This window comes from Marmota marmota, unplaced genomic scaffold (genome assembly GCF_001458135.2).
Source record: "Marmota marmota marmota unplaced genomic scaffold, marMar, whole genome shotgun sequence".
Taxonomy (NCBI): domain Eukaryota; kingdom Metazoa; phylum Chordata; class Mammalia; order Rodentia; family Sciuridae; genus Marmota; species Marmota marmota.
The window spans coordinates 20,349,168-20,374,524 of NW_026000240.1; the positions used below are offsets into that span (position 1 = coordinate 20,349,168).

Consider the following 25,357-nt stretch of genomic DNA (forward strand, 5'->3'; position numbering starts at 1 on the left):
TAATAAACCATAAATTCAAGAACATGCCCTCTCCCAGGGTAGGCAGAACAAGTTAAAGAGAAAAAAAAAGAATTACTGAATAACTCGGGAAGATGTCTCTGTCACAAAGACTGGCCTATGTTCCAAACTGATTTTTTTCTTGTGGGTATTTCTCAGATTCCCTCTCTAAAACCTACTATAATACCTGTGAAGCATAGGGTGCCCGACAGATTGTCAACTTGGAAACCACAGACATTTGAATCTTTTATGAGCTATGTCACTCCAGAATTGTGTTGGATGAATTTCCCTTTCAAACACTTCCACTTAAGCTTCCTTCAGCTTGGTAGGGTGAGAGGGTCCCTTTAAGATTCCTATTTGATTTAAAGCCTGGAAGAAATCACCAATAGAAGACACAACTCTGCAATGCAGTCTCTAAAAGACATTTTCTCCATTAATTTTCTATCTCTGGTTTTTTTTTTTTTTTATGGTTGGAGGTGAGTGATCACTGATAGGCAGATTCAATTTAGCATCGCTGAGCACATTCAGGTTTAATGGTAGAACACCTTTCTTGGGAACTTTTGTAATACTTGACATCTATCCCATTATTACTGGTTGTGAAAGTTTCAGTCAAAAATGAGACAAAAAGAGTTCCATTTACTAGATTGCTCAATTACAAATTGCCCCATTGGAGGGTAGGTCTAGATTAGCAATTTTATATAACTCAGCCTAATGAATGTCTTATTGAATCAATCTCCCTTCCATCCTATTACCACTCAATTTTCTCAGAATGGAACTTGATAGACAGCTCTTCTCTTTGAACCAGAAATTTTTAAGAATGACGCAAGTAACATTCATGAATAAAATATACACCTCATTCAGTGTTCTCAAAATTACAAGCTTCTAAGTTCTCTTATTATTATTAAAAAAAAAGAACAAATTATTACTCACTGCCTGACTTGGAAGGATCACCAGATACACTGGGGAGAAGCAAGTTTCCCTCTTTTTCACTGAACAAAATGTGACTTTTGTGACTGACTGCAGGAACTCTGCTTAGAAAAGCACCATGATGCTAAGCAGTCTGCAGGTCCTGCTGTTAGAATGTCGCTTACTAATGACTGTCATGGCTGCTGGCCTGTGATTCTTACCTAAGGTTGAATATCTTCAAAAACTGCCTTTACAAATCTAATCTTCTGTAACATTTCATATTGGTGCCTGTCATTTGCTAAAACAAGAGGTATAAATGTTACTTTCTTTCTCTTTTTTACTTGCACTGGAATGATCATGCATATGTTTATTGCTTTTCCTGTAATTGCTGAAGGTTCTATGATCCTTGTGTGGAATGTCTTGTGGTCCACTGTGGTGGAGTTCTGTTTTTTACTCTGCACCTCTCTGACCTTTTACAGTGGAGAAAGTTGATATAAGCATGGCGAGGAAGTAAATGAAGGCTGCTGCTCTTAATATTGTGTTTCTAGTATTTGCATTATTCTATTTAGCCTTAACATCCATTTTTGAGATTATTCAAATCAATCAATCAGAATAGCTGGAAAAGAACATCATTTTACATCGCTGGCAGAGTAATATGTATTATGTTTAAAAGTAGAAGCAGTGCTTTGATTTATTGTTATGACCTTCTAATTCTTTGCAAATATGGTATCCCCTAGACATTCATCTTAAGCTAAAAACATCAAGCAAATTTTAATAATTTTTAAGCTCAAAAAAATGACAAAGTCTTACATGGAAATCATTATGATCCTCTAAAAAGATTTCCTTTGTCACCTCAGCACATATAAGAAGTTAAACAATACAATCAGAATACAAAGAATGTAACACGTACAAGATTCTGTCACAATTTCTGCAAGATAGACTATTCCAAGGACATTCTTTGTTCTCTCCTTTTTAGCCATTATGAAAGGAGCAATTAAAAAAAATAATGCACGAGTAAATTCCAAAACTTTATATCATATTGAAGGTAACTTATCTCATCAATTTAGAATAAAATTATATATATATATATATTTATGTAAACATAATCCAGAAATATAGGCAATTCATCTGACAGGCCCTAACACTGTGTTAATCTAATCTCTGCAGAGCACACACCACCCAACATAAGGCCTGATTAGACCTAATCCCCCTTCATGGGGATTCCCCTCATAGAACTCTGCAGCAGTCCCACCCTAGGAGTATGTGGACTGCTCTGTGCAGACAAAACTCCAACTGACAGTACTTCCCTTTCCATCCTACTTCATCCTGATGAGAAGGGAAGTTGAGAGATCTTTCAATCAGCTTGTTTGATGCCATTCCATTTAGGAGATCAATGAATGTCACAAAAAGAGGAAGGAGTTAACAACCTCCAGCCCTTGCTCTTTCTCCTTATGTTAGTACATAGCTCAAGAAGAAACAGAAAAAGGACACTCAGGCATAGGCTGGGAGAAGCCATCACTCCATTTACTATTTTGTTCTTTTAATTTATTTATTTTTCTCTTTCTTTGTAGCCATCACTTGCTATATTATATATCCTCTGCTTTATCTCTAGTAACATTTTTGAATATTCTAAGCTTTCTTTTACCTTTTATTTTCTTTTACATTTTATTTTCTCTTAATGAACTGTATTTTATCATATTTTAGAACGACTTGGCTTATATAACTCCTGCCTCCATCATTCATGTTCTTGCACTTCATGACATAGTTGACACCTGCAGTTTACTTTATTACAAAATGCAGTTCATGGCTATTTATTATTTTTTGCTTTTGGCAATTAATGACCTCACCATCCTATTTTTTATAGTAATTAGTGTAGATGTCATGGTAGGCACCAGGCAATTATTTTAATGCCATACATCATTGACTTATGTCATGCTATTTTTTGTCTCCCCCTTTCTGTGAGGTATTGAGAATCTGGAGAGATGCTACAAGTTCACAGGACACAGACTCTGCTGCTGGGCTGAATCCAGCCAGTGGACAGCACATCTTGCTCCACACACAAATTAACCACAAACTTCAGCGATAAATTAATACAAAGAATAGTGGAGACAAAAACTCCCAAACTAATGACCAGGCCCCAAAGAGCAATGGCCAGGGAAGGTGCACAAGGCCCACTCATATTTCACTCATGGACATCCACTTTTATAATAAAAATAGAAAGAATTAACACAAAAGCTATGGACACCACTTCTATGAATACCATTACCATAATTATTTAGGATATACAAAGTTGTTAAGTGAACAAGAGTAATCACAAAGGATGCATCCCCACAAGCCCTGCTGCATACAGTACAACTTCCAGATCTACAAGGAGGACACTAATCTGTTCAGAACTATAAGAGAACTAGAATCCTCAAGCTCTGAAGCAAAGTAGACTGTATCAAACAAAGTAATCATCACCAAAGAACCAGCAGGGAAACTATTCCACAAAAACCATTTGGAAAAATATCTAAAAGTCCACAACAACCTGATATTCTGGATCATTTTGTCAAAAGAAGAAAGGATGTGCCCTAAAAATGTCCATACATAAGAGTGGAAGAGAAATTCATTTCAACAGATGCATAAAACTTAACATAGGGATATAAAAAATATGAAGAAGCAAAAAAACAGGTAAAACGACACCTCTGAAAGCAACTACTCGAAAGATACTGAAATGGATAATACATAACAGCTGATACATAATTCAAAAAAATGATTATCAGGATGATCAATGAATCCCAAGAGGACACACAAAAACAACTTTGATGAATTAAAGAAGTCAGTACAGGATATGAATGAGAAATTCAATAATGAGATAGAAATACTGAATAAAAACCAAACAGAAATACAGGAAATGAGAGAGATGCAAAGAATCAAATAAAATGTACAGTTGACAGTCTCTCTAATAGAGTAGCCCATGCTAAAGACAGAATCTCATAACTGGAAAACCACAGTGGCCTGCCTTAAACATTCAGACAATATGAAAGAAAATGAGTAACCATGATCTGAGCACTCAAAAACTCTGGAACAACATTAAGAGATTAAAATAATTAGAATCTAGGAGGCTTGTGAGATGCAAACTAATGACATGAATAACTTCTTCAAGGAAATCACAACAGAAAAATTTCCAAATCGTGAGAATGAGGTGGACATCCAGATATACAATGTATTCAGAACCTCAAACAGACAAGATCAAAAAAGAACCTCTCCAGAATACATTTTAATCAAAATGCCTACCATACAGAATAAGGATAGAATTTTAAAAGCCTCATGAGAAAAACACCAGGTCACATCTAGACATGAGTCAATTAGAAATACTTGTGGTTTCTCAGGAAAAAAAAAATGCTAAAATCTAGGAGGGTTTGGAATGATATATTCCAATTCCTGAAAGAAAATACCTGTCAACCAAGAACACTGCATTCAGAAAACTATTATTCAGAATGTATAATAAATAAAACCTTTCAAGACAAGGAGAAGACAAAAGAACTCATGACTGCTAAGCTGGCACTACAAAAAATACTGAAGGAAATACTATATGCATAAGAAACTGAAAACAAATCCCAGAGCTTACAAATGGACAAATCTCATGTCAAAAGTAGCTAAGCAAATGAAAAACAAGACCAAATTAAACATTATAAATAAATCAGTATGGCAGGAATGAATAAACATCCCTCTACAACATTGGATATAAATGGTCCCAACTCTCCAATTAAAAGTCATAAGTTGGCAGAAAGGATTAAAAAACAAGACCCAACTATATGTTGTTTTTGAGAGACTCTTACAGGAGAATGTATTCACTGGCTGAGAATAAAAAGATGGAAATCAAAGACTCAGGCCCCAATAAAATAGTATTGTATGATTTCAACACACTTTTCTCATCAATAGATAGATCATCAAAACACAAACTCAGCAAAGATTCTTCAGATCCAAAAAAATATTATATATCAAATGGACTTAATGAATACATATAAAATATTTTATTCAACATTTGAGGAATTCACTGTCTTATGGAAACGTATATAAATTAGACCATATTTTAGGCTGCACGGCAACTCTTAGCAAACAGAATGATCAAAATAGAATGAAATTAGAAATAAACACGTGTGTGTACACACACAATCTACAGAAACCACATAAATACACAGAAATTGAACAACACACTTCTGAATAATGAAAAGTTTACAGAAGAAATAAGAGGAGAAATTTAAAAATTCATAGAATCCAACAAGAATAGTGATACAATATACCAGAACCTCCAAGAGGAGGTTGGCTTTAAGAAGAAAGTGTACAATTCTGAGAGCCTGCAGAAGAAAAACAGAAAGATCCAAATAAGCCAAGTAATGATGATTCTATAGGCCATTGATAACCAATTTCAAAACAATTAAAAGGAAGGAAATAATTAAGATCAAAACTAAAATCAAGGAAATAGACAATTAAAAAATACAAAGGATCAATGAGTGAAGGAGTTGGTATTTAAAAATTTTAAAAATATTGATAAACGTTTAACCAAACCAACTAAAAGAAAATGAGAGAAGACCCAAATTAATAAAATTAGAGGTGAAAAAGGAGAAATTACCAAAGATGTCATAGAAATTCAGAGGATCATTAGGGACTATTTTAAAAACTTATTCTCTGCTAAATTTGAAAACCTAGAAGAAATCAATACAGTTTTAGATGCATAAGACCTGTCAAAATTCAAGATAATAAAGAAAAACTAACAATCCAAAATGTAGCAATGAGATAGAAACAGTAATTTAAAAGACTTTCCACAAAGAAACACCTAGAACCAGAATTCTCAGCTGAATTCTACCAGAACTTTAGAGTAGAACTAATTTAACGCATCTCAAATTATTCCATGAAATAGAAAAGGATGTGACAATATCAAAAGTACTCCACAAAGTCAGTATCACCCTTCTATCAAAATCAAATAAGGACACATTGAGGAAAGAAAACCACAGACCAAAAATTCTAATGAATGTAGATGCAAAAATTCTTAACAAAATATTAGGGAATCATGTTCAATGATATGTTAAGAAAACTTGTACATCATGACCAAGTTTATTTTATCCCAGAGTTTTAAAGAATGGTTTAACATGCACAAATCAATATAAATAGAATTAGGAACAAAATTACAGTTATCTCAATAGTTGCAGAGAAAATCTTCAAAGATTTTTCAGCACCCATTCATGATGAAAATGCTTAAAGAAAACTAGGAATAGAAGAAAGTTACCTCAACATCACAAAGACTACATGCAACAAAACCAAAGCCATCATCATATTGAATGGGGAAAATCTGAAAGCATTTCCTTTAAAGTCCAGAACAAAACAAGATTGCCCATGCTCACCACTCCTATTCAAACAGTAGTAGAAATTCTATCCAGAAAATTTAAGCCAGAGAAGGAAACAAAAGGATAAAAACGGGAAAGTTAGGGGTCAAATAGTCACTATTTGCAGATCATATGATTCTATACTTAGAAGATCTACAAAGGTCCACCAGAAGAGTGCTAGAACTATTAAATTCAGCAAAGTAGCAGGTTACAAAATCAATATATAAAAATCAATAACTTAATTATACACCAATAATGAATCTGCTGAGGAAAAAAAATCTGGAAAATAAACACATTCACAATAGCCTGAATCAAAAATAACTAGGAACAAATCTAATCAAGGAGATGAAAAACTTCTGCAATTAAAATTAGAACTTCAAAGAATGAAATTGGATAGGACATAAGAAGATGGAAAGATGCCATATTCAGAATATTGGATAGTCAGAATATTGTTAAAATGGCTATACTACAAAAAGCCACATGCAGATTCAATGCAATCCCCATCAAAGTACCAATGACATCCTTCACAGAACTAGAAAAATCTGTCCTAAAATAGCCAAAACCATTATAAACCAGAAAAGCAATGCTGAAGGAACATCAAAATGCGTGACTTCAAATTATACTACCAAGTTATAGTAACAAAAATTGTATAGTACTGGCATTTACACACACACACACACACACACACACACACACACACACCAATGGTACAGAGTAGAAGATATAAAGACAAACACAGTTACAATAATCTGATCCTCAACAAAGGCATAAAAAATGTCCATTGGAGAAAAGTTAGAATTTTTAATAAATGGTGTTAGGAAAACAAGTTATTCATATGTAGAAGAATGAGACAAGGTGCTTATATCTTACCCCACATAAAAATCAACTCAAAATTGATCAAAATTCTAGGAATTAGACCAGAAACCATGCAACTTCTAGAAGAAAACATAGGATCAACATTCTGTCATATAGACACAGGCAACTACTTCATTAATAGGACACCTAAAGCTCAAGAAACAACACCAAGAATTAATAAATGAAATGCAATCAAATTAAAAACTTCTTCACAGCATAGGAAACAATTAAGAATGTGAAGAGAGAATCTAAAAAGATACTAAACAGATGTTTCTCAAAAGAATAAATACAAATGGTCAACAAATAAATGAAAAAATGTTCAACAATTATGTTAGCAATTAACAAAATGAAAATAAAAACTACGTATTTCATCTCACTACAGTTAGAATGGCAGCCATCAAGAAAACAAGCAATAATAAATTCTGGAGAATATATGGGGAGAAAAGGAACACTTTTATACTACTGGTGGGATTCAAGTTAGTACAATGAGTATGAAAATCAGTAAGAAATTCCCTAAAGACTAGGAATGGAACCATCATATGGCCCAGTTATACCCCTGCTCAGTATTTATACTAATCAGTCACAATACTACAGTGAAATATTCATACCCATGTTTATAGCAGCATTATTTATTATAGCCATACTGAGGAACCAGGCTAGGTGTTCATCAATGGATGCATGGAGAAATAAAATATGGTACATATGCACAATGAAGTTTTATTTAGCCATAAAGAAGAATGAAATTATGTCATTTGCAGGAAAATGGATGAAACTTGAGAACATTATATTAAGCAAGGTAAGCCAAACTCAGAAGGTCAAGGGTCATATGTTTTCTCTCATACGTGGAGGTTGGAAAAAATGAAAAGAAGGGGAGGGCAGAGCTCATGAAAATCAAAGGGATATCAGTACAGTAGAGGAAAAGGACCAAGGGATACATGTGGACAAAGAAATACTGGAGAATGACATGGGTCTCATTGTATTGTTATATTGTGTGAATGTATGAATATATGATAATGAATCCCACAATCATGTGCAATTTTAATGCACCCAATAAAACATGGGTAAAAAAACTCCTAATAGAAGGGAGGAGTAAATTTTTTTTTTAAAAAACAAGCAGTTTTATACAAAGTCTAGATTTAAGCAAGATATTTCTTATAATACATAGTAATTTTTAACAGATATTCTTTTTCCTCTGATGCTCAGAGGAAGATTCATCAATTTGCTCTATCATTATGATTTTAAATGAAGTTTACTAAATGAGTTGATGATATTTTCAGAAATCAATGAGCATTTCATGATGTAGTCTTCAAATAGCATCTTCTTTGTAAAGGCTTCATGAACTCTCATAATTATTTACAGAGCATTTTTGTTAAATGTAAATAAATTATGAAAGAGAAAAATAAAATGATCTTAAAGCAAATATTCACAAATGGATGATTATTTTTTTATAAATGGTAATTTCCTTATAAGACTAGTAGAAATTCACTTACAATTATAAAGAAATGTGCTACCAATAAAAATGAATACATGAGCACTGTCTTTATTATCTAGCAAACACTGGCTGATATAGGTAACAGGAGGTTTAAATGAGAGAAGTCAGAAGTTCAGAAATATAGAAAATAAATTATTTTAGATGATTTCTACTGTCAAATTCTCTGAGAAGAGATCAAGCAGTTGTAAGCAATGTTACATAAAGAAACAAATCTTTTAGACCTATAAACTCTATTATAACCAATCTGAAGATATAAGCATATAAAAATGAATATGTCAATCAAAATAGAGTTGGTAGTAGCACAGAAAGAGAATTATGAAAGAAAATATCCAAAGCAAACATTAAGACAACTGCCTTTGCATATGCAAGGATAATTGGCATTCCTAGAATTGTGTAAATAAATGAACTGAGATTAGCTTTAAACCATTGTACATTTAAATCTTATGGCTAATTATCCCTATTCTATGTTTGATGAAATGCACTTTACATTTTGTTTTCCCAGAATGGGCTGGTTCTTTCATCATCAATAGTGTGGTCCATGGAACAATTAATTTGCCTGTTACAAACAAATCACTTGGCTTTCAGGGTTTAAGTACTAGTTTCAAAGACTCTGATGAATTCATCAACATTAAATCTGCTCCATGTGAAGTTTGGTGAAAGCCAGGCAGTAGCCTTCTCCCTGATTAGCAAATTTTCCCAGTGTGTTATGATAAAAACCAAGCCTTTTAGATATTTAAATTACTTCATCTACAGTTTAATCTATCAAATCCTACAATAAGCTGTCTAAAATGAGAATAATTATAATCAATTAATCATTCTACTCTAAATTTAATGTATTACTTTACCACTCCTCTGAGAAACTATCAGACATCATTTTTAGAATTATAAAATAGACTTTATAAGAAAACATTTGTGAATTTTAAAATGTAATGGGTGACTTGTGAACATGTTTTCCATGCAGGAGGGGATGGGAATGCTAAAAGCAATTCACATTCAGGTGCCTTACACACGCATGATCAAGCAGAAAATGTTTGCAGCCTATGTGCACATTGTCAACAAAATATGTTGACCCTTTGAGTGTCATTAGAAGACTACTAAAATCATGAAATGATTTTGGCAAGCTAGAAGGCTACTTAAAATTGCTCTGTCCGTGTGTAAGTCAGGATATGCAGGGTTATGCTACAACAACAAACAATCCTGAAAATCTCAGCACAGGCATGTTTCTTATGTTATTTTTCCATAAGTTGGCTGGGTTTCTGGTCTTCAGACTCCTCTTTCTTACTCCATGGCCCAGGCTGATGAAGCAGCTATTCCCAGTTTACCTGACAGAACAAAAGGCACATAAAGAAACATCCACCAGGGAGAAGTGAAATCCTACCAGGTATCGTGAAGGAGAAGAAAACAATGTTAACAGTATATAATAAAATGAAAGGCAATAATAATATCCGCAATCATACATAATAATTTCAAAAAGTCTATCAAATAGAATAGAAAAAGCTCTAGAAAAGCAGAAAGACAGTTGTTGTTTAAATAGAAGCAAAATAAACAGTGTCTTTCTTTTTTTTAATTAATCAATTTATTTATTTTACAGTAGAATGCAATTTGACGTATTGTATACAAATGGAACACAACTTCTCATTCCTCTGGCTGTATATGTTGCAGAGTCACTCTAGTAGTGTAATCCTACATGTTTATAGGGTAATAATGTCTGTCTCATTCTACCATCCTTCCCATCCCCACAATCCCATCCCTCCTCTCACTCCCCTCTACACAAACCAAAGTTCCTATGTTCTTCCCTATCTCCCCAACCAACTATGCATCAGCATATGCTTTTCAGAGTAAACATTCAGCTTTTGGTTTTGGGGGATTGGCTTATTTCAATTAGCATAATATTCTCCAGTTCCATCCATTTATCTGCAAATGCCATAATTTAATTCTTCTTTTTTTAAGTCTTTTTTTTGCAGTTAATTTTTCTAATATATTCATTTTAATATAACACACCTAAAATATCACCTCAATATATAATAAATACATTATTATTAATTATGAATTCTGCAATCTGTATTTGGGGTAAAAATGGGAGTTCATAACCCACTTGAATCTAATGTATGAAATATGATATGTCAAGAGTTTTGTAATGTTTTGAAAAACCAATAAAAAAAAAGGACTTTGAAAAAAAAAGAGTTTATAGCCAATTCTTGGCCAGCCATGTGTGGCAACTGAGTACCTGAAATGTGTGAATAGGCATGTGCTGTAAATGTAAAATACACACTGGACACCAAAAAATAATCTGAAAATAATTTTAATGATTCATAACAGTGTCTTTCTTGATGTAAAACAATGTACCGGGTTAACATTTTATACTAGGTAAATGTAGCACAGGGAAGAAAACAGGCTTCATATGTATCCCAAGCCCTGTCAGAGTTAAGGATATTTATATTCCATCCTTAGGATTACCCCTGATTCTTTTAATCTCAGTAAAGTAGACTTCCTAAGAAATTTAGAGACAGCTATATGGTTTCCCTCTCCTTTTATTCCCTGACACATCAAATGCCAACTCACTGTCCTCTCTGCTGTAGGTGCTCACCTGGAGTGGTATTCACTGATCTTCACAACTTCCCTGGGCCCCGTGCATGTCTTTTCTCTGGGCTTGGATCACAGGGGACATTGTCTAAGCTCCTGAGATGAGACACAGCCAGCCCGACTTTCCAGTGATGGAAGACAACAGGTGTTCATTCCCTTATTCTTATTTCTGCCAGAACAGAAATTATAAATGGATTGTAAGCAGCATCTAGTCAATTTTATTTTTGCCTCTATTTGAGATATCAAGGAACATGTGCCTTACCAATTTTCTATAGGGAAACAAGCAAACAATCAAGAGTCATTTCTACACAAAGAGATTCTCAGTGAAGAACTTGTAGGTATTGTATATTTTCTTTCATTCAAACATGTAGCTAATCTTTGGGAAGGTGCACACAAATCTTGACATACCTATCTAGGAAATAGATAATACTTGGAATCTGTATGTTACAACTACTGCCTTCTCACCATCCCCCCCACACACGCCAAACAAGCAACCCAGAAGAAAGAAAAAAAAATGAACACTGTTATATAACATTGTGTTACGTCTCAATTACCACTCATAGAATTGTTCCAACACTCACTCTTAAGGTAGCTCAGGCAAATTTGATCAGTTGTAAAGAAAAGATCTCAGAGTCAGGCATGATGGTGCACTCCTGTAATCCCAGCAATTCAGGAGCCTGAAAGCCAGCCTCAGCAACTGAGCAAGACCCTGTATCAAAATAAAAATATGAAAAGGGCTGATGATGTAGCTCAGTGGTTAAGAGCCTCTGGGTTCAATGTCGAGTACCAAAAAAGATCTCAGAAATATTCAAAGAAAGGATGAAGTGGTCAACAATGATACTGTCTGTACATAAAGTTCAAGGTTCAGAAAATGAGATTTATCCCTGAAAATTCCATAAGGGACACTATAAAGCATAAAACATTCTCCCTGAGTACTAATCCGTGTGTGTGTGTGTGTGTGTGTGTGTGTGGACATTGCTCTTGAGTATTTACTAGGAGTGACTGCAGTTTTACATAGTGTACATGAACACTGTTCTATTCTATAGTATTTCAGCACACCAGTACCAGCTACCTCCTTCCATTAATGTAACAGTTTCCATGGCTTTTACATCCCCTTGCACACTTGGTATTTTTGGAGTTACAACAATCAAGAAGAGCATGCTGTCTACAGAAAGCAGAAATCTAAAGCAGCCCCATAATCTCAGGCATGGCAAAACCCCTAGGATAGTGTTACATTACATGTTCAAAAGCATTTGGCAGACGTGATGAAGACAATCAGTTGACCTCAAAATAAGATTAGCCTGGTGGTCCCAAACCAGTCACATCAGCTCTGCAAGGAGACTTTAGAGAGATTGAAAGCATGATAAGGATTTACCATGACAGTAATGTACCATTGTGGTCTTGGAAGATGGGGAGACATAGAGAAAGGAGCTGAGTAGCCTCTAATTGCTGAGATTCACCCCTGACAGGTAGCCAGCAAGGAAACAGCAGTGCTAGCCCTGCAACTGAATTTTGCCACCAATCTGAGTGAACGTGGAGGCAGATTCTTTCCCAGAGCCTTCAGATAAGAGCTCTTCCTGGCTGATATTTTGACTGTGGTGCTGAGAGTCCCTTAGTCAGAGACTCCATCCATGCTGGTGAAATATTGACCTCTGGAACTGTGAGCAAATACATGGGTGTCGGCTTAACTTGCAATCTATGACAATTAATCTATAGCAATAGCAAACTGCCCTTGACTAACCAGGTCACATGAGACCCATCAGCAGTAACCAGCCTCTCCTCATCTCCAGCTGATGGCATAGGCCTAATGCTGCCTTTGGTAAGGTGCTGGAAATAGCTACTTTTAGTTTGGGATTTTCTAATTTATAATCAGTTGGCAACAGATTCAATCAAAACAGAGAAGAAATTGCTGTGCATATCAAATGAATTTCATCTGCTTAAAACATGGCCTCAGTAATAGTTATGGTTCTTTTCAATTCCAGGGTTCCACGGGTCTACTAAATGAGTGTTATAAAGTCCTTTCTTTTTGTTTTAAATAATAAATATTAGGAACATGGTAACACTCTAAGTGGCCTCTAAATTTCCTTCCAGATGAAAGATTTATGATTATTAATGCACTAGTTTTTACTGTTCTACATGATATCTTCCTGTGCAGAAGACTATGGGAATTGAAGGTTACACTGAAAATTTGCTACAGTAAATCATCAGACAAATAGTTTAAAAATAAAGAGTAAGGGTTGGGGCTGTAGTTCAGTGGTAGAGAACTTGCCCCTGCCCCATGTGCAAGACCCTGAATTCAAATCTTGGCACCACAAAAGTTAGTTAATTAATTAATTAATTAGAAATAAAAATTTTGCTTTGATGTATACCCTTTTCTTCTAATTAAAATATGAAAATGCTGTATATTAAGAAGGGAAACTATGTGTTTTTATTCCCATCCACACAGGTTTGTCCTTGGGCAAGTTGTGTGACCTTGGGCAAGTTCCCCAACTTCTTGGTGTCTAAATTCATTTTTATGGGAAGCTGATAGTAATAAGCAACCAATAGGGTTTGGATATATCTGCAGCATTTAGAATGTTGACTAGACCATGGAGCTCAACAAATGTTAGTAATTTGCAGACAGAAGCATGGGAGTTCTAAAGCAGAGGAAAGATTATACATGTTGATTATACATGTTGTCCAGGAATGTCCAATAGCCAGTGTTACTTGCATGTTACTTTCTGTTTACAGTTTAGTCCAAGTCTACCTTCACGGTCCCTTGCCTGCTTTAGTCCAACTTAACTTCATAGGCCAATTATCTGACTGCTCAACATTTTCTAAACTTCCAATGCAAGTTCCTTATTTAAATCTTACCTATTTCCCTTTGTTTGTCCACCTTAAAAGGCAAATGTGTAGGGAGTTTCTCCACAGAAACTCCCCAGATTCTGCCAGAGAAACTTAGCTGCTTATTTCCATAGTCAGTGTTTAAATCTCAGGATAAATAATGTGACTGATATATTGAATTATACTTATTTACTTATCCATCTGCATTATTTGTAGATAAAATTCTTACAAATGTGAAATTCATTTCAGTTGTGCCCCCACAGAACTTAGTATGATGGCTTGTATGAGTTAAAAACTTAATAAACACTAATTGACTTTGAAATATGCAAAAATAATGCTTCAACAATTGTCAGTTCTGAATAAAAATAAAGAGAGAAACTATTTAACCGTTAAACGTTACAAATTTAAATAGGCTTTAGACTGCCTTTCTTTAGAATTTTGTTTTTGTTTTATTGTGTGTCCATGTGTGAATATTACCTTTTCAGGCTTATAAACAAAACAACTACTGGGATAAGAAGCCTGTCAGGTACCATGCCAGATAACATAATCATGCTTATATTTTCTCAAAATTAGGAAAGTTTCCTATTCATATGTAAGGCAGATTTCCATTGCAACACAATAACTTAGAGATCCATTTATAAAACACACATAGACTTTTGGCAACAGGAGGATACAAAAAAAAAAACTAAAACAATAAATAAAAAGGAAGCTTGACAATTTATTTAAGAGTATAATATTTATTATAATATAAAATGCTGCATTTATTTACAAAAGAACAAGCTCGAAGTTTTCTTTAGCATAGAGACCTGCTTTATAAATAGAATCCCAACTTCTACAAAAACCCTTTAAAAAAAATAAAGGATTAAAGTGAACAGTTTCTTTTCACCATACCCAAAGACGAATTCATCAATCTTCATTTAACTTAGAATTGTAATACACCGATTTAGCAAATAGCTGTTGCTTCTAAATTTCTACTTCTACAAAGCAGTCATGTAGCAGAATTGTCTGACAGTTGAGGCATGAGTGGTTAGTTCTTCACTGATTGTCTTTGCTGCCTACCCATCACAGGCATGAGAAATACTTGATTTTCACTTGTCAAGGTTTTCCAGTGAGAACTCAGACACAGACTCACCATTCAGTGCTGTTCAAGGGAACTAGACATGAGTTTGCAGAGGATTTCTAGGAAGGTTTTTCATCCCTGGCAAGATCTACTTCTGCTTCTGGATGTCTGGCATGAGGATATACCTGTGACCAGCAGTTATTTTGTAGCTACTTGAAGACTAAAGACAACTTACTAAAACTGGAAGATGAAAGAACAGGGAGATAACCCAGTGATAACATTGATTTGATAGAAGTTAAAGTCAAGGCCATTCAACTCCGGATTTCTTTTCATGTCAGAAAATGAACCCATAGAGTTTAAGTCATTTTAAGTTGGTTATTCTTTGTTGGCAGCTACAAACATTTCTGAAATATATCCATATTTACTTTCTCTACATAGGATAAGTCTCAATCAATTTGTTCTGCTAAAACACTCTATTGTAGACTGGATGGCTTCAACAACAAACATGGTTTTCTCATACTTCTGAAGGCTGAAAATCTGAGACCAGGGTGCCTTCATGATGAAGGCTTTCTTCCTGTTCACTGATGATCATTTCTTGCTTTATTCTCTCATGATGGAGAGAGATGAATCTTGCGTCTCCTCCTCTGTAATAAGGGAAATTAATGTCTTCATGAGTTCTCAAGACCTCATCTAGCCCTATTACCCTCTGAAGTCCCCACTTCCAAATATCATCACATTGAGGATTCACTACTTTGGGAAAACATAAACATCCTGTTTACAGTATTGCTAATTTTGCAACAAGAAGATCATGTCTAAAGTATTTCCTGAATAGAACAATCATAAATAGAGGGCTCAGTCCTGTATTTCTCAATTGGCATTATTTTCTATGAAGTCTCAGTTAAGAGAAAGATTAAGTTATAATAAAATGATGACTTCAGGGACATTCCAATTGAAATTATGTGATCATTTTCATAAACTAAAATGCTTGAGAGACAAAGCTAATGCTAATCTTGTACAGTTCAAGATTCATATCATGTGAATTCTGGATCCCTCATGATTTACTGCTAATAAATATTCCAGTGTACTGCATGTTGATAGTATGGACTGTGTGAGAGGAACTGTTTTAGCTTACCCCAAATCAAATAGCCAGAAATCTTTCAATTATTCTATGACAAAGAAATAAAAGAGTCCATTTCAAAAACTTACCTGATGTGATACCCAGTTTGGGATTATCTTCCCTGAGGACTTACCAAGTCAGACTAAAAAAAAATGAAGACCACTTCTTAAGTATAGAGTAACGCCTGTGCGCTCTGTGCCACTCTAGGTGACATAGTAAGCCTTCTTAGAGTCAAGGACACATACCACTGGCCTGTACCAAAGTACACAGTGTGGATATAAGATTCAAGAGTGCTCAGTATATATCTGTCTTAAATAAAAAACAACAGATGTGTAATTAGCACTATCAGGGTTTTATGTTTGTGTATTTTGCCTATTAACACACCTCACTTCACCCTTTTTATAAGGAATGTAATGATATAGTTGATCCTGGTGGAATGTGAGAACAGTGGCTAATTAGATATATACAGTGAGTGGAATGCATGGAGTTTGTGTTTGGGAAGGGATGGATAATGAAGAATTTAATCTCTCCCTGAAAACAAATGCAATTCTGATGCACTAGGAGCCGGAATAGATGGTTTCTGCACTCAAGTGTATGAACTGAGAATAAAAGACTTTTCCCCTAAAATAAAATTGTGGATTTATTACTAGAAGGAGAGAGAGAATAGATGCTGGGCACCAAAAACAAAAATGTTCATTATTATCTTTTTTTTCCATTATCATTGAAATAAAACTAAACTGACATACATTCTTTGAATACACAAAGAAATAGTCATTAAGTTGTCATGTGACTAAAATTACTTTGTTAAATGCTGATTAAAATCACTCTTTATTCACCAAAATCTTAAGGTAAAACTAAGTATGTATTTTGCACCTGTGATTTAATAGTTTTACTCATTTTCAAATAACAAGTTATGTTTTTAATATGAGAGAGTCTATCATGACCCCACTTGGAAAGGCATTTTCATAGACGTAAGGAATAAAGGGTTCTAGATTTCAACCTAAGGGAGAAAAAAATTATAAACTGGTGTTTATCAGTGGAAAGGTAGATAAAAAACTAAAATTGTATTCTTGCTATGGAATAAGAGAATTGAGAATGGAGCTGGGTCTTCAAGAAATATTAGGATATAAGTAGATGAGGTTGGAAGGTATTCCAAAGGAAGGAACAGAAGCCTCTTCAAACAAAAGAGTGACTAAAACTGATTTTTTAGTAAAACAACAAGTACACTCATTTTGTAAGAGCAGAAGAACACGTGAGACACAAGGTTCTATGTCAGAACACTGTACGGTCCTGCAAACCAATTGAAGGTTTGCAGATAATCATACAGACGTGGGTTCTGGAATCACACAGAAACTTAAACCCAGATTCTGCTGTATGCTAGGTATGTCACCTTGAGCCAACAACTGCATCTCTCTGTGCCTCAGTTGCTTTATCTATTAAGAAAAGTTATTAAAACCTACTTGAAATGATGATAAGAATGAAATGTCACAATATATTTAAACTTAGCATGGTCTCTGGGACGTGGAGTATATACGATCATTCACATTGAAGCATAAATTAATAAAATGAAAAGCAAAACCCTCAAGTTGTGGTCTTCTAGGAAAAAAAATATATATATGTATATACACACACACACATATATATCCTCCTCATTTCCTTCAAGTAGAATGGAATTGCATTTGTTTTCCATTGTTGTTTATTTGTTTTTTAGGATTAACTTTAGAAATGAAGATATAGTACAGCAAGAACTGAGGGACCATCCCAGATGATAGAAACAAGTCAACCTGGCTTCATAGTGACCAGATCCTAGTACCCAGATGTAGTACAGATTTCAGGGCTCTGGGGAGACAAGGCTACTGTGTCCTCAGCTCAGTCACAAGAGTTAATGTGCTTCCTTCTCATAACTCAAACTAATCCTATTCTCTGACTAACATTTTTATGAACTTCTCCACTCTGTTCCTACCTTCCCGGAGCTGATGAGTACATTCCTGAGAGAGAAGCTTGTTTTGGAAAAGCATTCTTTGGGTGGCAGATTCACCCCATCACCCCTCCAGTTGCTAACCTCCTGTGTATTGCCCATCCTTGGATCAGACGCCCATCCAGTCAGCACCTGCCAGTTAGATTGGAATTTCAGGATCATGCAGTCATAGCCTGGAATAATTTTCAGAAAGAATCCTGTAGATGGAGACTGTGCATAGAAATCAGGCCCAAAGATTTGAGGTTTAGCCTATATAGGACACAATAATTAAAAATAATAGTTAAGAAATTGATAATAAAAATTACAAATTAAAACAATTATTCAGGTATCAATATGCTGAATGCATCAAAGAGATGAATGCGTGGGTAAGGCAAGTCAGCAAAGAAATTGTTATATTTTTTTTGCCCTTATGAAGTTCAAAGGCCTGATTAGGATTAAGAGAATAGAAATAGAGACACTCAGACCTGCAATGTATAAACCACTTTAATAGAATTTGATAACCAACCAGGAAAATGGAAAAGAAATATTAATAGCAGAGTAGTGAAGAGCATATACTTAGGTGTTTTGGAGATCTGAAAACCTAACTGTGAGTTGATATTTTGTCACGTATTAACTGTGTGACCATAATGTTAGGTATCCAATCTATCACCTGTAAAACAGGGTTATTTATAGCATCTGCCACAAGTGTTTGTACAAGAAGTGTATGAGATAGAGTGCAGCATGTAGGTGAGGTTCCCTGCTTTCATTAACTCTACAAAAATGGGCCTGAGATCTCCAAGAAGTATAAATTGAATCTATGAAAAAGGCAGAGACCTCAGGGGGAAATTGATCTGAATGCGCCAGAGATTGGGTTCTGCTTTGGATGTGTCGGGCAGATTGTGGTACAAAAGGGTATCCAGCTACAGAGAGAGATGATATAGCCAAGAAGAGAATAGAGGAGATTTCGTGAGACATGTTTTGTGATTCATTTATAGGAACACAAAACCTAACATAATTTAAATCATGTTTAATACTGTTTGTCAGTAGCATTTTACTGAATATAATACTCTGAAATTAACTGGAAAGTTCAACAGAAATGATTTTGATTATATAAAAATAAATCCTGCATAATTAATTTTCCTGAAGGGTTGCTTTGTACATAGGACTATTTAGGGGACTCCAATATGATAATACATCTTTTGAATGTACTTACTTCCATATGTTATGTCATATACTACTATACCAGAAAACAGAATTCATTCTTTTTTTGGAATTTATCTAAAATTTTATAATACTTGATAAGGCTCTTGCCTTCCACCTAATTCCTCAAACTACAAATCTAATCTTTCTTTTTTCTCAATAACTTCACCCAATACACACACACACACACAGTCTTAATCCTTAAGACTCACTGTTTCTATAGCTTAATTATTGCTCAGAGTTTCTCACATATCTCTATTTCCATTACCATTTCCCTAATCCAAGTGAAACCACCATCTTCCCTTGTGGGGACCCCTGTGTGGCCTGTCAATCATTTCCACACTTGTTGCCCAATTTTTCTCCATGCTGTTATCCAGAGACAGCTCATAAGGCACAGATATGATCAAAAATGTTCACTAATTAAAAGTAACAATTACTTTCTACAGTCTTCAGTGAAGTTGGATCCCTTTGAGGCAGCTGATGTGGCCTCCATGTCCGTCCCCCATCTATATCACCTTCCACTGCTCTCAGAATGGTCCAGCCATACTGGATTCTTTTGGGTTTGTGACTCATCCCCAATGACCTTTCTCACCTCTTCACCTTAAACACACTAAAACAAACTGTTCTATTTAGGTATTATTTGAGTAAAATCTCTTCAATTTCACCTTTCCTCCAAGAAACTCAGACCCTAAAATAGGTCTGTAGTGCTATATATTCTATTTTTGCTTCTTATGACACCCAACAAGTGCATTATTACCTACAATTGTTTTTTTTTTCCATTAAGCTGCAAATTCATGGAAGCCTGGGACCATGTCAGTTTTATTTGCTGCCAAAGCTGCAATAGTGAAGAGTTAAATTTACTGTGTAGAAGGAACACCATAAATATTTACTGAATAAATTGAATTTTTGGAAGAACTCTATCAAACCAAGTAGTAATTATTTGTATTATTGCCAACTAAGTCTATCAATTATTTCAATTATTTGTCCATAGAGTTCATTTGCATTATGCAATATGACAAATACTGCAAATTGTAAATTCAAGAGCTCTTATAATATGTGCACTTCCAATCAGTTAATGAATATTTATATTCTATAAAGCAGAGATGCATCTTTTTAAGATAGTAATTTCATATGTTCATTAGCTTCGTAACCATTTATATGATAAATTCACAAGCCTCTTTTCCACAAATACATCCTCTTTGTTGCTGATGTCTTGGCAGGACAGAAACTTGGTAGAATTTCCTCTGGATTCTTTCCCTAGAACCTCTCCACCATCCAAATACTCTTTTCATGTTGAATTAATATGATGTGTTCACTATGGAAGCAATTTCCTAATAGGAAGAACAAACTGAGAAATTGAGCTTAGACATTCCTACTACATAGAAAAACTGAGATGGCAAGAGAAAGACACAAATATAAATGATGTTTGTTGCTAGAGACAAGCCACACGGTGTAGGATGACATGTATGAATGCGTGAAGCTCAGAGATACGAGGATTTCCAAGGAAATACATACTCCCAGATAGCCAAAGGTCATTTCAATTTGACTCTAAAATAATGGAGTCTAAATTATTAAATAGAATCTATCTCAAGCACCCAGAATTAAGCCAGAAGCCAATTAAATGTTTAATGCTATTGGGTATCATGAACTAATTCTCCCAAACTCTAGGGACAAGTTTTATTCTAACCCAGTTCTAAAAATAAGAAGCCAGAGAGAGCCTCAGAATATTTTATTTCATCTCAGGTTATTTATTGACTTGGTTCCTGTCCTTGTATGGGGATGAGGGCAATGGAATGTAGACCATAATGGGGGGGGGGGCACTTTAAAGTTATGACTTTATATAGCAAACTGTGGAGCATGTTTTTTTCTTTAGAACATTCACTTCAAAAATTAGCTCTCAGTAAATTTTCTTAATTAGTGAGGGGGTGGGGGAGAAAGGGAGTTAGAAAGAGAGAGAGAAAGAGGAGAGGTAGACCAGCCAATGACCACTGCCACATGACTAATGCAATGCAGGTGGCACACAGGTAATTCCTTGAGCCCCAAGGTTTCTCTCATTTCCTCTCTGTGATCCCAGGACTGTGGAGTTTGTTGCAAGCTCTGCTGGGCTGTTGGCTCTATCTACCGAAGAAGGGGCCCCAGCAAACTTCCAGCTGCCAGCAAACTTCCAGTTGCCAGCTGATGATTGGCTCACAGCAGCCCCAGCAACATCTAGCTGATTGGCTCCTCTGCAGTGATGCTCATTGGGCTGTTTCCCTGCCCTTTCAGACCACGGAGCTGCTCATTGGGGGACTTTTTTGGCTCCGCCCACGTGACCCAGCCAATCGGCCTCAAGAGCAGGAGGATTGTGGGAGGTGGAGAGAAGCTTGTGTGGGAGAGAGAGGCTTGTGGAAAGCCGGTTGTGGCAGTTGAGGCTCTGAGGGTTTTTCCTGAGAGGCTGTTTTGTTTGGCGTGTGTGGTTCTAAAAATAAAGTTAGTTTCTTTTGACAAGTGGCTCCTGATTGTGCCCAGCCAGACTGCGGCAGTTACCCTTTCCTTCTTCTCTTTTTTCTAGAACCTCCATTGCACTTTATCCTTTCTTCAAGGAATTAAATATTCTTGTCTCAAAAATATGTCCTTATTTGGCTCATCTAGCAACTTCACAGGAGTGCTAAAGTCTTGAGCAAAGGCAGAGAAACAACAGGCATTGTCTTCTAAAATGGGGTATTTACTGTGGCTTCTGACTGGAGAGTTAAGAAAATCTATCTCCTCTATAGTCCAGAAACTGTCTTGACCAAGGATGCCAATGAGCCCTTAACATTAAAACCGAAAATACAGCTTTCATCTTTCCATCCTTTAGCTCTGATATAAACTCCTTCCTTCTTGAATTCTTTCTGATCTCCATGCTCAGGTACCTTTGCATTCTCCTTTTACTTCACAGAACAATGGGTCACTTATTCCCCATTGCAAGTGAAGATGCTCCTCTCTGCCACACCCATGAGTGATCCTGAGGCTTTACACTGCTTTATCCTCTTTCTACCTAATCAATTGTCCTTCACATCTGCTATCAGTTTCAAGGATAGCTAGAGACTTCCTCATCTCTACTTTCAGACAGCTCTGTGATTGTATGTCCAACTATCTGTTCAATACTTTTGCCCAATCGTGTTTCAGGAAATTCATCCTCCACATGTCCAAAGCACAAGTGCCTTCCTTCCACACCCATGTCTTATGCTTGGTGCCACCATCCTGCTCTAAGTCATCAAAGGTGGAAATATGGATACTATCAGGTTCTTCCCTTTCAATTGAATTATGATTCCACCTCTTTAAATATATTTTACGAGGCTGAGGATGTAGAACACTTGCAACATTTTTCAAGGTCCTAGGATTTTTGTTTGTTTTAAAGAGAGAGAGAGAGAGAGAGAGAGAGAGAGAGAGAAATTTTTATTTTTTATTTATTTTTTTTAGTTTTCGGTGGACCCAACATCTTTATTTTATTTTGATGTGGTGCTGAGGATGGAATCCAGCGCCCGGTGCATGCCAGGCAAGTGCGCTACCGCTTGAGCCACATCCCCAGCTCCAAGGTCCTAGGTTTTATCCCCAACACACACACACACACACACACACACACACCTCTATTTCTACTCTAGCTCTTGCTCTAGCTCTCTCCACCTTCCTGATCATATGGGCATGCTTTTGTGGTCTCTTGACAATGTACTATTACTAGCCTCCCTGTATATCATCTTCTCTCTTTCCAATCAAACCATCACTGAAATAATCTTTTAAAACATGGGCATGAGCACATTATTACCCAGTGTAATCCCAGGTTTTGGGTTCTTTTAGCCTAGTGCTTTTTAACCTCAGCAAACATAAAATTACCTCAAAAGCGGGTTCAAACATGGAGAGTTGGGCTTCACTCCCCAGCATTTCCAAATTGGTCAGTTTGGAGTGAGCCTGAGGAGTTCCCAGGTGGTTTTGATACTACCAAACAGAGACCACTCTTGGAGAACCATTGTGTGGCCTGTAGTATACATTTAGAAGTCCCTAGCAGGGCATGCAGAAGATCATCAACCCATCTCCCCAGCCACAGCTCCTTACCACCAATCTCTAGGTCAAGTAAATGGACTCCAAAGGCACTGAAGGCCCCCACTACTTCTTGCCTATTTGCCTTTTACCTATTGACACTTGCACTCTGTTTTTTCTTTGCTTGTAGGTTTAACATCCACTCACCTTTCAAGTTCTAGCACAAGTGCCCACCATGTCATTTAGGTATTCTCCATATTGTCTCCTCTCCCCTCCCCACAGCTCACACACAAACGCTGGTAGAACTGGTTGCTCCCTTCTGGACCTCACTTAGGACTTTGTCATAGAATATGTGTCCCTCTAGGTATGACACTTGACTTCCTGTCTTCCTTCAAGGCTAAGGTCTGTGGGCAGAAATTCTCTTATTAGTATGTATGTTCCTTGTTTGTAGCATAACATCTCTCTACATATACACATTCAGTATTTGATTATTGAATGTAAACAGATGAATATATTGCTAAATCATTTTAAAGGACCACTATGCTGAAGCAGCTATATTATTCTTGCATAAGGGAAGCTTATGAACTTGAAAAAAGTATCCAAGGACATTTTACCTTTTCAGTATAAGATAAAATGTGGAGAAGAGAAGCAAAGAAGTTTAAACCTTCTTCTTTCTACTTAGTGAATATAGATACCGAGAATAATTTGGCTAATGGTGTATTAGGCCACAAAAGAGAGTACACTGCAATTCCATGAGAAGAAAGAGACTGTAGTAATTCTATTGTATTCTTGGCTACACTGAGTAAAGCCCATATTAATTTATAATGCATGTGCCATGCTAAATAGAAAGGATCCAGGCCATCTTTACAATGGAGAAGAGCAATTCACTTTAAATATGGCAAGGAGGGGAAGGAGGGATTGGCTACGAATATAAATTATTGAATGGTCAACTAAAATAAAAGCTTTTTATTTCTACTCAGCCAGTCAGAGATACAAATCTCCTCATGTTTTATAGTATATTAACAAAATCTTATATGTGGTTCATTTATTGATATGTTCATTTTTTAATAAAATATAAGAAAATGTGACAGTGTCGTTTAAGGTACTGAACTAAGTATGGTGGGTATTTGAAAGAAAGGGGACATCATTCCTGCCTCATATATGCTTGCTGGGCTCTTCTAGTATTTGGGGTAGGGCAGTTCTTTGTGTAGGATTATACAGCATAGGGCAGAATGATAAGGATTCCTGTTACCTATACACTAAACGCTGGTAGCAACCCCCAGTCAGAGACCAAACACTTCCTAGGGCTAAGACTATCCACAGTTGAGATTTTCAGAACCAGAGGTGCCCTGATGAAGAGACTCCCTGTAAAATGTGTGACTGTCTCTGGCCATCCCACCCCACTGAAGGGAAGAAGGAGCGATGAAGAAGGTACACTTCAAATTTCCCTTAGTATGGTTAGCACTCATATTTTACTCTTGTAACTCACTAATTAAGAAGCTTGCATGGGAAAGGTAATGGTAAGACCCAGTAATTAGTTATCAAACAAACAAATATGTCTTGAAATGATGTCAACTCTTATAAAAATGGATAATAATTTGTATTATCTGGTCTGGAATCTTGTTAGACTACGGGTATACAAGAGAATGCTTAATTTTTCTATCAATGTGTAGGATATCCACATACAACATGGTTTACAGAGAACTAGTTTATATTTACTTATTGTAGACAAATTAGGAAAGGTGAATAGATTCAGGTAATGCCTCCTGGTTGTTTCTTAACTGACAAATAGAAAACTTATTTTTTGTCAGTTTATTCATATGTGATAAAAGCTTGACTTTTTTAATGTAAAAATATTTTATTTTATTTTATTTTTGGTACCAGGGATGCTTAAACACTGAGCCACATCCTCAGCCTCCTTTTTAAATTTCAAGACAGGGTCACACTAAGTTGTTTGGGGTCTTGTTAAATTGCTGAAGATAGCCTTGAACGTGTGATCCTCCTG

At 35.7% G+C, this 25,357-nt stretch overlaps 1 long non-coding RNA gene across 2 annotated transcripts in view; it reads right to left on the minus strand.

Moving 5' to 3' along the window:
• LOC125613544 overlaps positions 1–13,721 on the minus strand; it is a 41,083-nt gene extending 27,362 nt beyond the window's left edge. For both annotated transcript variants that reach the window (XR_007344079.1, XR_007344078.1), the window contains exons 1-2: positions 11,781–13,721; positions 11,204–11,368 (exon numbers count right to left, since the gene is read on the minus strand). This is a non-coding gene — a long non-coding RNA (uncharacterized LOC125613544). The remainder of the gene's footprint in view (positions 1–11,203; positions 11,369–11,780) is intronic.
• Positions 13,722–25,357: the final 11,636 nt, after the last annotated feature.